This window comes from Anser brachyrhynchus (genome assembly GCF_964034855.1).
Source record: "Anser brachyrhynchus genome assembly, chromosome: 12".
Taxonomy (NCBI): Eukaryota; Metazoa; Chordata; class Aves; order Anseriformes; family Anatidae; genus Anser; species Anser brachyrhynchus.
This window is the reverse complement of record NC_137707.1, coordinates 3406437-3418006: the sequence shown is the minus strand read 5'-3', so window position 1 is coordinate 3418006 and position 11570 is coordinate 3406437. Positions and strand designations below refer to the sequence as shown.

Sequence of the window (11570 nt, the reverse complement as noted above, 5' to 3'; positions counted from 1 at the left end):
CAGGCTTTGCAGCCCCTTCACTTACACAGCAAAACCAAATCTCTGCCTTCCCTAAAACACACGGAGCTGTTGCAGCACACATCTGTTGAGAACTTATCAGTGAGATTGCAATATTTCACTAAAGATTAAATTGAATGAAAGAAGCCACAGAATTTTTACACATTAAGCTCCAAAGAGAGCCTAGCTGTTCTAGGGGTTTCTCTTATTTGGAGTTTTCTGTCTCATAAATGACATCGTTTTCTGTGTGTAACAGCTTGATGAACAACAAATATCTTCCAGAGAGTTGAAAGTGAAGCACCAGTGGGACTTCCTGGGTTTCAAGACCCTCTGCTCCAAAGACTTTTCCTTTTTTTTTCTTTTTTTTTTAATCAGGGTGGTGGGGAAGAAAGGAAAAAATATCTTGGGTCCCTGCCAAAATAACTAGCTAACTTCCAAGACATGTCTGTCAGTAAGCTCGTTCTGGAATTTCCTCTGCATGTACTGCAGGGTTCAATTTTTCCATGAAACCCAGAGCTCAGTATTATGTAAGGGGCACTGACAAATATTTACAGTTGGACCCTGGGATTGCAAATGTGCCTGTGGAGAACTGACGAGAGATAGAAGCCCAGATTCCCAAATCAGTGCTGTCACCCAGTCGCACAGGGAAAACTTGCGGTTCTTTTACTTCTCCAGGAGTCAAAAAGAACCAGAACTTCAGATTCCTCTTTGTTTTATAATAGAGATAAATAAAGCTTAATTGGATTTAAGAGTCATTAGTATGCAAGTGGCGACACAGTGGCCACTCAGCTCTCCCAGTACCTGGAGCCTAGCACCACGTTTGCAAAACAAATGTGATTGCTCTGAAATGTCCCCGAATATTGCATATCTGTACACAGCAGGGATTTCAGTGTCAGCACATTTTTCAGTTTTCACTGAGGGCTTGGAATGGCAGAGGGTGTTTCAAGGTCAAGGCTGGGAGACATTGGCAGAGCTATGCGTGGGAAAGCTTGACATTGCGATATGTCTGGCTGTAACCATCGCAGTCAGACTGACCTCCCCAGGAACCAAATCCATCTTGTAATTAAAAAGGGGAAAGTAAAAGTTAACTGGCATTGAAGTTTGCAGCTAAGAAAGAGTCCAACATGTAATCATACATGTATATTTATAGACTCATGTGCCATCTCTTCCATAAAAGCCACATGTATAAGAGCAATGCTATGGTATGCGAAAATAGAAGTGATGTACATAGATGAGAAATTATAGGATATCTGTCCATGGTTCTTTGCCCTCTCCCAAACATTTCTTGAAGGACTATAATATTAGCTGAAAGACTTGAAAGACTGAGCTGATCTGGGACATATTCATTCGTGATCGCTGCATTACTTTCTTTTGTTGATGCCTTCTACTTAGTGCAAGAGGGGTTGCAGCAATGCACAGGGGCACCCAGGTGTATCTTAAATGTGTCTCTCTCTCATTTGCAAAGTGCATTTGTTGTTTGCTTCCTCCGTGGCCCATGTAGTCCTGCGCACTTTGCTGGGAGTCCCTTGAGGTATACAATCCCAACGAGCCTCCACAAGAAGCTCTGGTGGGTTTCTCCCACGGGACCTATGGACATGATGGGAGCAGCGTGCTGCCGTCAGCTAATCAAACGTGGTTTGTAATGCAGCACAAATCAAAAAGAAATAAAAATGCGCTTGGAAAAGTGTAGGACAGCACAGGAAGGTGGGATACTGCCCCAAGCCTGCTTCAGGATCCTGTCACTACCCCAGACTGCCACAAATCCTGACAAATCCTGCTGACCTTTGAGGCTTCAAACCCCTCTTTGAGAAAGCCTCCTGACTCCTCTTCTGGCTGCTGCTGTCACTCAAGGGAATACTTCATTAGATCACCCACACCATGCGAATGGGCTTTAACCTGAAAACCCACCCAAGGTCCTGAGATACTCTTCAGTATTTCAGGTGGCAGCAAAGTGTGAGCAACACAGCAAGGAAATCTTGTAGGCAGGGAGAAATTTTGCCATGAGGCTATGCTGGAGACCTTTCTATGACATGGTGAGGATAAGGTCTCCACTGCTCCCTTCCAGCTAGTTCAAGTGAGTCGCACCAAGGGAGAGAAAGGGTGAATGAGCCGCAATGCTGATAGGTAAAAGGTAAAAGTTCACAAGTCCACGCACACACATGCCGAATACCTCATGAACTTAGAGGGATACGGTTTCAGATCATACTGCTGGAATGCGGCCCCAGCTGCAGTGGCAGGGAGCAGGAGGGATGTCTTATTAGAAGAGGGGACAAAGCCAGGACTTCACACAAGGATGGTACACAGACAGGGGATGCGAAAAAAGGAGAGAAAGGGAACTGCTGGGAAGAACAGTGCAGGGAAATGTTGCGAGCATCAGCTCCGGCTCACACCCAAGTTCTGGTAGTTTTAGTGATCCCACCGGGAGCAGGCTTGAGCCTTTTCTCTCTGAACCTACCTGCCAGCCATGCCCAAATAACTGGTCCTGGTAGGCTGCTTAGCCAGATGATTCTAGTTAAAAATTCAATAGTAATTTCTTCCCTCTGAATAAATAATAGTAATTCATACAGTCACAAACATTTTTTTCCCCCAGGAAAGCTGTCCTTCATATTCAGCCACTGGTTGTCAAACAGAGGCTTGTTTCCTTTCCCGTTAATAAGTACCGTCTTTTTTTTTTTTTTTTTTTTTTTTTTTTTTAATCCAGACTTTTTGGAGCATTACATCACCGTGCACAAAGTTATGACAAGCCTGGATGGAGATAATTCACATCCTGTCAGGTCTGACATAAGAGAGTGGGCTACCTTCCAGCAGGGTAAAATATGAAAGAGAAAGTAAAATGGGTCCATTCTAGTGTAAATGAGGACTAGCAAACACCGGACACACTGTCTGGGGAGGTAATTAGGGAAGAAGGTTACTTGTTTAACTTCTGCTCACTTTCTTCTCCCCTTTCCCTTTACTATTTATGCCTTAAAAGCTTAATGTCAGGACCGTTTGCCATCTAAATGCCTACAATGAGTTACAACTTGGATTATTACTCATTGGCCGATGGATATATTAAGATAGTTTTGCCACTTCATTGCAAAATGGGAAGAAAAGGTAAAACTGAACTAAAATGATCAGAGTCAAAGGTTGTGACCCAAAAGTGGCAAAATGAAAAAGCAACTTTTCATGTCTCCTCAAAGCTCTGTATCTGTCATTTTTAATTTTTAATTTTAGCCTTCCTTGCTGCCCAGCCTTATTTCTTCTTGTCCCGTCAGCCCATGAATATACAGAAGGCACCACTCCATTCTCTGTAGATGTTTCTAGGCACTCAGACCTAAAACGCTGCTAGTATGGAAAAAAGCCTGATTGTATTCCTATTTTAATTAACAGACGCCTACTGCTGATTTCATTATATTCAGAGTGAAACCAAAATCTGAACTCTTACTCTTACTCCACAGTTACCAGAAAAAGGCCACCAGAAACTGTAATTTCAGATCCTGGTGACCATGTTTCTCCCTCAGGGCTCAGTTTGGCTCTCTTCTGCTCTGAGATTAAAATAAGGAAGAACCTCAAAGTCACACTTTATAAAAGCGACTATAACTTTGCATCAGGACAGTTTAAAATACAAGCTAAAATAACATGAAATAAAACTCCTTTCTACAGATAAGCCCTTGTTATTCAGTGAGTGAGATTTCAGTTTGAATCTTCCCCCAGCTCACCTCTGTATCGGTGTAAAAGCAGTGAAAACTTAAGCAATTGAGAAGATTTTGTCTGGATTTACAGTAAGTAAGGAGGAGGAATACCGCACATGCGTCTCAAATATAGCCGGGAAACTCAAAATAAATTTTCTAAGTACTTGAAATTATAACCCTGAGTTACTACTATGTGACAAATTTCAAGGGTATCTGAAACAGAAACAATTAAAAAAAATTGTCTAAGCTATTTTTATTTCATGTTTGTACTGCAGACTCTTCAGAGTCCTTCGCATCCAGTTGGTTTCTGATTTTTAATGAAGCCATCAGAAACCCACAGCATATTTAGTCCAAGGAATTCCAATAAAGTCTTTACAAAAAACCTTCCAACATGCTATATCTGAAATGACAAGTGTGTTATTACAATCAAATACAGGCTGCCTCATGTTTATTTGGGGTTAGGGAAAAATGGGTTTTAATTCATGACAGTTGATTTTTTTTATTATTATTTATTTTTATTTTTTAGTAGAAATAAGGATTGTTTACCTGTCTGAATCAAATTATGTTTTTTTGTTTGTTTGTTTGTGTTTTTTTTTTTTTTTAATGTGAACAGTTAAGTATCAGGGAAAGGCAAAATGCATCTGAGAATGGTTATCCTCCTATTTTAACATTAAAACAGTTAAACAAAGAGCCACATATTTAAGAGTGAAAGCAAGACTATGTCATTATTGCTCATGGAGAAACGTGCAGAATTAAGTAAAGGCGACTGAAACATGTTTTAGCGTGTGCAGCACATATGGGGGTTTCATTTTGGAACTTTTCACTACCTCATTTCAGGCACTTTATTGCTCCTCCAATTTCATTTTCTGTGTAATTTGACAAAATTACAAGTTTCTAAAAAAAAAAAAGGAAGAAAAAAAAAGGCTTTTCTTTGAAACTCTAAATGCCTAATTTCAATCTCCAGCTTCTTAATGCACCTCTAAAAGAAATTGAACACATATTTCCACAGCTAAGGGGTTAGGTTGGAAAGAAAAGGAGATTTCTCGTGGAGGGGTATGTGTCGGTTCTGGTAACTCAAAACAAATAGGCTCCATGTCTTACAATTTTGCAGTTTACCACAGATCACTCTCTGTTATGCATTAATAAGCTATGCATTAATGTGTCTTAGTAATAAGATAACCTTTTTTGTTACAATTAAGTTTCACAGCTGCAGTGCTAGCATACATCCTGACAAAACAAGCAGAAAATTTTCGCAAATGACTCAGAATATATCCATCTCCCCTACTTTGTCTATTCAGTCACTCCATTCTTCACTTCCTTCCCCTTTGCAGCTAGATACTCAACTGTGAGTCATCATAAAACTTTCATAGAAATGGTATTTTCAAAGAATGTAGCTTTGTTCACTAATTGCAAGTGCATTGGAAATATTAATGAGTGAAAAAAAATCTTTCCAATAAATATCCGTGTGAAGGAATGCAGGAGCCATCTCCTTGAACTGACGATGGGCAGTATTTGTTCCAAACTTACTATCAGAGGTGGGTACCACTGTTCTGCTCCAAAGAGGGTTAAGGAGAGCTACAAGCCACTGCAGCAAAGCCACAGCAACCATGGGAAGTGCTTTTCATGCTGCAATGCTGTGGAGGAAGACGAATGTGGTAAGAAATTTGACAACATATGTTGATTTATCTCTAAGGTAAAGTGATTAACCCAGTGTGGGGATGCTTAGGGTGGATATGTCATTTGCAACCACAACTGCTGTTGATGTTATCATTGTTAATACTGTGCCTGTGTTTTAGATACAACATCATTTTTTTTTCTCCCAAGAAGGAAGGAGAAAAAATGTATTACAGAGCTGCGTACTACAAAGTTGGTCTTAACCAGGCTGTGGGCAAAACACAGTTTTTGTTGGTGATCAGTGCCTGGGAACATGTTCAGGTCTGCTTTTGTTTTCCAGGCTGATTCACTGACCTCTGTATGAATGCATGTGGGGTGGTCTGCTGGCTGGCGCAGTGCTTGGAGACCTTCTCCTGACACCTTCTTCCTTATTTCAGCGCCTCTCTGTTGGGTCTCGGTGGATGGATGCTATGGGAAACGAGGCCTTGGAGTTCTTGGAGGGGTTTTCCTGTTGTCCCCAGATGCTTCTTCCAAGTAAATGATCTGCAGCCACTGAAAGTATTGGTGGATTTACATGGCGTTAAATTATGCTGGGTGAGGATAATTAAAAAAGTTGAAGCGTGAAGTGTAAATCTGTAACGGAGAAAACGCAAAAAGGAAAACTCCATAGCACCTGCTTCGGAAATTATTATTTAAGTCAAGGGCTATGTGCCATAAAAACACTGTTGCTGTTATTGGCTAATCCACCAGTATACTACCAGTGGGATTTAGCACAATTCATCAGCAGATAAAAAATAGTGTGATCCCAACTGGCATTCAGATCCCTTGTGGGAGGTGGAAGTCTGCCGTAATTACAGGAGACAGTGAAAAGAAAGATTTAATTTCTTTTAGCAAAAGACCAGCATAAGATCATTGGCCTGAGGGGGTTATTTATTTGTTTTTAGACATCTATAAAAAATGAGAATTAGTGGCAGGAGCACTTATTCATACCCTTCTTCCCTTCCAAATAACAGTAAAAGCCTCAAACCTGTAGCTTATTCCCTTAGAAATGAATCTGCAGCAGGTTCACAGGTCAGCCTGCAAGATTCGAGGTGATTTTCTGAACTTTGAACAAGTTACAAGTTACAAATACTTCCTAGAAAAGCAAATGCAATAAATATCTCAGCAGAAGAAATTTCTTTGACTTCTTTCCCTGGATCAAATCCAGAGAAGAAAGTGGGGCCAGAACTATTACATGGTGAAAAGGAATTAAGAAAGTCGGTTTTGAGATCCTCGACAAAAAGCTAATCTCAGCCTTCATGTGAGTTTTTGATGAACATTTATGGTGTCTTGAAACATTTTACTCGTGTCTGCTAAATTTGGGTTACGTCTGTTAAGTCAGTCAGCAAGGAGCCATTATAAATGCAAAAACCAGAACAACCTCCACAGAAGGTTCAAAACCATTTTGCCATACTTATCATTTTTAGGTGAAATTGAAAGCTTGTTTTCCTTCTGTCTGGAAGTATAACATACAAGATCTTCTAAATCCTCTGTCCTTAGTACTTTGCATTTCTATTCAATTGGAAATTTGTCTTGAAACTCAGCAGGGTGGGCTTCGGGTGGGAGGCAATAGCCAGCTAGCTTGTCTCCCATGACAGATGGCCCTTTTAGAGGCAGAAGATTTATATCCTATATTTATGAATAATGAAAGTGAGAATGATGATGAAGGGGGAATGACATATTTTCCTTGACATACTTTGTCACCCAGAGCTGTTGGAGCTGTAAGCAGTCGAATTTGTTTAGGCCTGCAAAGTGAGTGATGTGCCCTTTCCTCCAAGGTAAAGAGGTATTTGTAGTGGCATGAAGTGAGCTGGGAACATTTCTTGTAAGATCGCCCAAAGGAAATAGCACCATGCACAACTGGCTTTTGTATAGAAAACTATGTTAAAAGAAGAAGAAAAAAAAAAAAAAAAGCTCACATAGTCTAAAACTATATTTATAAAAAAAGGAAGAAAAAGAAAAAAAAGAAAAGATGACATATTTCAAGCCCTGTTGAAACGCCTGAAAACTTTCCCTGTGACACTAAATGATCTAAGTCATGTCTCCAAAGAGTAGCTCATCATTTCTCAGACAACAGCAGGAATTTGTGGCTGACCTCCTGAGGGAAATGGTCAACTTTCTCCATCTTTCCTCTCTATGCCAATGTTTGGCTTTAATTTATGTTGGTCAGTTGAAAATGGAAAGTTCAGTACCAAAGCTGAACTGGGGGAAAAATACAGCATGAGAAAGGATTTGTTTGTGGGATATGTTTCCAAACAGACTATGGTTTTACACTGCCTAAGTTTCCGTATTCCGTCCAGCCTGCTTATCACCCCAGTGTAGCACAACTGTGAGTACGCTCCCCAGATGGAGAAATGAAAGGCTTCGGTAATTGAGGTCAGTTGTCATCCCTGCTAACAGTTTGCAAAGGGTTTTTTACAAGCTGTCAGGCCACCTCCATCTGGTGAGAAGCTCCACATCTCTTCTAACCACTGCGCTGTGTTTTCTTTCAAAATATCATAGAGGAAACATATTGCATCAGGAAAGATATAAGCAATTTTCTGCGAGTCGGGTGCCCTGACTGTGTGACGCACTTTCGTATCTCAGCCGTAACTCACTTGTAGGTTTGTCTGTGGCACTGCTTAAAAAGTACCCCAAAGTAACACACGCCGGGTGCATGCCTCAGAAATTAAGCCAAAGAAAATAAGGTGCACAAAGACAGCATCCAAAAATGATGTCGCAGAAATCAATACTCCAGGTTATGAGAAGCAGAGCAGGGTGAGTATGTATCTTTGGTTTGTTGACCCTTCTCTGGTGGGATGTGCATGGGGTAACCCTGGCTGAAGGGGCAGGTGCTGGGGTGAAGCAGACCCTCCTATCTCACCTGACAGCAATTGCCGGAGCCAAGCTGGCAGCACCCAGCAGAACAAAGGGCCTGGACCTTTCCATGCTGGTAGAAATAAGTGCTCCAGGCTCTCCTAGATGGCTGAAAAGGAAGTCATCTTTACTTTAAGACCTCCGTGCTGAGGACATATTTTCAAAGCCAGCTAAAATGACTCTGTGGTTTGCAGGACTTTGGTGCGTGCCCACCTTGCAAGTGTCTGGTGTGATTGGAGATGCTGCCAGCTGGCCCTTGCTTGTTTCCAGTGCTGAACAAGAGAAAAGAGCAGGTACGTGAGCCCTCCTCAGCTTCTCTGGCACCACGTCAGCGGGTTTCTCTCCCACTGCTGATGGTGGTGGCTTGAGCTGAACTGGCCACTGGTTTTGGGGAGGGCTGGGTGAGAGCACATGTGTGCTCGGGACTCCTGTTGGCACCAAAGAAAGAGCCAAGGGAGAGGGGAAACCAGCCATGCAGCTCTGTCTGCAAAGGCTCTAGAAAAACATTGAGGACTTAACTACTCCAGAAAACAATCTGCTTACACATCTACAGACCTGATATTTAATAGCAGAGCTTTCAACCAAGCAGATGGGTGTTATTTTCAAGTGGGCTGAAAATGCCCAGCATAACAGCCCAGCATAGCACCTACAGACCTCATGCTGTGACCTCTTCAAAAATTCCCCTCATAAAGTACAAATAAAACTCCAAAAAGCTTGCAGAAGCTGATCAGATTAGAAAAGCTAATATTCATGATTGGTGCTAAAGATTTTTTGTCACTGGATAAAGAATTTCAGGGATGCTATTTACCAGACAGACAGAGGTACAGATTTTGTCAAAGCCAGTTTTAGAGAAAGAGTTAAAAGTTGTGCTCTGGCATGGTTTGGGACAAGTCTCCATCTTATACATATTCATTACTTTAACAATTCATTGTTTGCTTTTTTTTTTTTTTTCTTCCTTAGGGAGCCTTAATCAACAACCCATGAAGCGTTTTTATCATTTTCAAAAGTTTTTGGCAAAATACTGGGACCAACAGCTTGCAAACTGAGAACATAAAATGCACTCTAGGTTTGCTTTCAGAGCAAAGTGTATACAGGCATGGCACATACAAATGTAATTTAAATACCATTTAAAATAATACCTAACCCAAGATAATCCCTTGAATGATATTATTTTACCCAGTTAGGAGAGAGCGTATTGTCATGAGAAGCTTAATTTCTGCAGCTCATGTTCCTTTCCAACTTCAGATGCTAATGAATAAGCCCAAACCCTATAAACACAAATTACAAAGGGGTTGGATTCTCTGTTTGTATTCTTGGTTGTTTTTCCTCTGTAAAACCCAGACGGATCGTGCTGTCTCATGGCTTTCCACACCCAGGACATTTGAAAGAGATTACTTAACAGCACAGCTCCTGTCAGCAGCTCTCAGTGACTCGGGATGCGAGCTTGCTTGTTGGGCTTGAGAACACCCAACTCTTCCTGTGATGCCCACCACGGAGGAATAGCTGCTGGGGGTCAGCTCTGGCAAAAGAAAATTGGAGAGGTTGGAAAGATCTTGGAACATTGGCCAGATATACCTCAGGTTTGCTTATTGCAATAGACTTTCCCAAGCAAAAAGTCTCCATCTGATGAGGGTAAGAAGATGCACGTGTTTCTCAGCAAGATGAACAGGACCATCCTCCATACCCAGCACCACCTTCACCTTCTCCATCAAACTCCAGAGCTCAGGTGAAGCACAACAGGCTCTCACAGTCCACTCTGCAAATGGCAGGGCTCTGTTGGTGATGGGAGCAAACTGTCAGGTTTTGAGGTCAAGATCTTTCCCTCTGGAAGAGCACATTGCATAGGCTCGCTGCTGGCAACGGCAGGCTTTTCCCAGCCATAGGTGCACCAAGAGTGGGCAGAGGTTGCTTTCGTAGCACAGGGCATCTGCGCATTGTCTTTAACAGCCCTTGCAGTAGCAAATTGGGATCTGTATATGAAATATAGTATTTTCACACATCTAGTGAATGCCACAATAAAAAAGAGAACTGGTGCAGTTTACGACTGGGCCTCATGCTGAGTCCAATTAAACCTACTGTTTCCAATCAGGTTTAATGTGAGGATAAAGTGAATGCTCCCTGAGATTTGGAGGAGGATAATTTGTCAGTAATAATAAGTGTAGACAAACAGGATGTTCCACAGTGCAGGGGCCTGATTAAAACCAAATGTGTTTCCAGGGATCATCTCAAAACTCCTGGAAGCAAATGTGGTCAGCATTGCTTGCAACTTGCAGGATTTCTTTTGCAGAGGTTTGCAGCCTTTGCAATTCTTCCTACATCCCATGGAAAAAATAGGAGCCAGGCCACTGGGTCACCCAAGAGCCATCTCTGTGCATTGGGGTTGTTCTCCCCCTCCCCCCTTTATTAATTTATTTATTTATTTGAGCAGGATTCAGCTTTATAACCTGTCACTGCAGGGACATCCTCACAGGAGCGGGAAAAAGTCTTAGATTTTCAGCCTGGCCCTATCATACTTCCTGACAAGAACCTGTCTAGCTGTACTTAACATTGACAAAAATACATTTCCTGATCAAAATGGAGTTTCCTACAAAAAGTGAATTATTTCTTGGAAAACTTTACCATGGAAACAAAATTAGCAGTCATCAGACCTTAGTCCAAAAAGTCCCTTCAGCTTTGGAGGTTTGTTGAAAAGAAATGAGGAAGGTTTCAAACAATCTCAGGCTTTGGGTTTTAAATTAGGCACGAGATCATTCTAATAACCTCTTTCCTTAGGGGATGGAGAGGGTGAATTTCCCAAGAAGGATTTTCTCACTTCTTGGCCAGATGGGAGACTTGGTAACTGAATGCTTGTTAGTTAAGTTATAGTCCCTGAGAAATCAGTGGTTACCTGTTGCTGGAGAGCTGCTTTTGTTCATTAGAGACGAGCCAGCCTGAGGTCAATGTGCAGAGCAGTTAACATACTAGCAAACCACTAATTAACCTAACACAGAAGCAGGAGCCCGTTTCCAAAATGTGTCTCTAATTCACCATCGCTCAGTGTTTACAGCGGTACAATGGATCGTGTGTAAGCGCGGGCTGTGGCAAGGCCCCGCTGCAGGGGGGGTCTTGTTGGGGGACCATTTCTGCAAGTCTGCAGGAGTCTGGGGAAAATCAGCAGTGTGAATGCAGGTCTGGATGTTATGCCCTGCCAACATCTGCCCTATTGCCCTAGAGGGCCATTGCCTCCTAAAGTGCCAACTCTTTCAGCTGTAGTTCCCCATCTTGTTTAGATTTAGCAGTTTGCCTTCAGGATGGTTCTGGCTTAATGGAAAGTTGCTCTCTGGACCTTCTCTCTCCATCTGTCCTGGAGGCACTTGCTTTTTTCACCAAATCATGGGAAACACTGAAGTGCAC

At 41.9% G+C, this 11570-nt stretch overlaps 1 long non-coding RNA gene across 1 annotated transcript; it reads left to right on the top strand.

Moving 5' to 3' along the window:
- Positions 1-7646: 7646 nt before the first annotated feature.
- Positions 7647-10205, top strand: LOC308176515. Its single transcript, XR_013938297.1, has 3 exons — positions 7647-8078; positions 8372-8470; positions 9138-10205. It is a non-coding gene; the product is annotated as an uncharacterized lncRNA (long non-coding RNA).
- Positions 10206-11570: the final 1365 nt, after the last annotated feature.